The following is a 1698-nucleotide window of genomic DNA, read 5'->3' as shown; positions in this document are numbered from 1 at the left end:
TCTACACTTGACAGCAAAGTCAAAATGTTATTAGTGAGGGCTGTGATGTTTGTTTAATGTTCCCATTTTGGTTCAAACAATCAAGCTTGTCCATCTACAGCGTCTAAATAAAGTTAGACTTGGCTAGAGGGTATATTCTAAAGAACTGGTTAGCTGCTTTTAACCAATGCATTTAATTAGATCACCTTAAAAGGAGGGGGGAGAAGCTCATAAAATTAAAATTAAACTACCTCCCTCCTCAAAAATAAAAATAAAATAAAGAAAAACACCCACAGCCCTGCAGCTAACCCTGACAACTACCTTCATTCACAGTGCTTTATACTTAAACCATGATGGGGAAAATGAATAAAAGCAGGAGAGGGGCCACTGCTTTTCCACGTTTCACAACAATCCAGATGATACTCCTAGCCTCTGCTCATGCTTTACAACAGTGAATCAGGACAAGACATAGATTTGCTAATGTGCATTTAATGTTTCTAAGACTGTGTCCATTAAATGCAAACAAAAAAGGAAGACGTCTTGGCAGAACAGGAGAAGTGGTGCACACTTGATGATCAGATCGATTTAAATATTATTCGTGGCATATAGCCTAGTCCATGCCCTAGCTGTCTCTATGGCTTGGGCTCCGTTGGTCTTCCAGTGCTCTGCTACATCATTTGCTAATGTATCATCTGGATTGGAAGCACTTAACAAAGTCTGGATCGATAGCAGAACTGTGTGGATCTGCAGTGCTGGGGACCACTTATCTTTCAAAATATCTAAACATATTTTTCCCAACTTGTCTACATTAGGGTGATATATTTTGGTCATGAAACGTACTTTAGGGGCTGCCATTGGGTATTCTTCTGGAAGGAATAGTTCAAGTTTAAAAGTCCCTCCCTCAGAGGGGGAATCCTGGGGGCCAGCAATGACCACATGAAAATAACGGTGTTGCTTTCATCTGGTTCTGCTTTAAAACCGGGAATGGGTTCTGCCAGCAAACGCTGGGTTTCCTTGATAATCCTGCGGGGCAGCCCGGCCATCTTGTCAGAACCTGAGTTCGGCCTCTGGTCTTGTCTCCGGCTCCGCTCGCCTCACGCACGAGTGGAAGTCCCGGGCTCCACTTCTGGGAAAAATGCATTTTTTTTAAGTTTGCAAATAAATAGACTTCTTCACTAGCTTTTGGAGAGCCACTGGCAGAGTAACCCCTCCTAGTCCGTGCATGTCTGAAACGACTGTTTGCTTCCCTCCCCGCCAAGCAGCAAGCCGGGGTGCTTTCTCCAGGCTGCTGGGGGCACCGCAGTCCACGCCCCTCCTTCCTGCAGGAGCACAGTCACACGGGGCGGGAGCACGGTTGTCACCCAGGGCGGGAGAGCCCTGGGCCTGGGCCTTCCCTGGGTCCCGCTCCGGCCCTGGAGCTGCCCCTCTTGTTTATGACCCCAGTGGTGCCCCTGTGCTTTGTCTCCTTACACATTTTCTCTTTCTGCAGCGCATGGGTCATGCCGTGAGGGTAAATGGAATTCCTTTCCCCTTTTCAAACTCTTGTTTTTCAAAAATGAAGTTCTTTATTCTGAAGTATTTACTCCCTAGATTATAAAGTTCGTGTACGATGAGAAAATCAAAGCCTTCTCTTTTCTCCCGGTGTTGCGGGAGACCTTGTCCCAGTGAACTCTCACCTGTCAAAGCATTAAAGGGTCTGTTGTGTGACTCAGCACCATG

The 1698-nt window shown here is 46.2% G+C and overlaps 1 pseudogene; it reads right to left on the bottom strand.

Moving 5' to 3' along the window:
* Window positions 1–564: 564 nt before the first annotated feature.
* LOC119540374 lies at window positions 565–1022 on the bottom strand (annotated as a pseudogene).
* Window positions 1023–1698: the final 676 nt, after the last annotated feature.

This window comes from Choloepus didactylus, chromosome 7 (genome assembly GCF_015220235.1).
Source record: "Choloepus didactylus isolate mChoDid1 chromosome 7, mChoDid1.pri, whole genome shotgun sequence".
NCBI classification, from domain to species: domain Eukaryota; kingdom Metazoa; phylum Chordata; class Mammalia; order Pilosa; family Megalonychidae; genus Choloepus; species Choloepus didactylus.
Note: the sequence above shows the minus strand (reverse complement) of the source record. Positions and strands in the feature narration are given on the sequence as shown.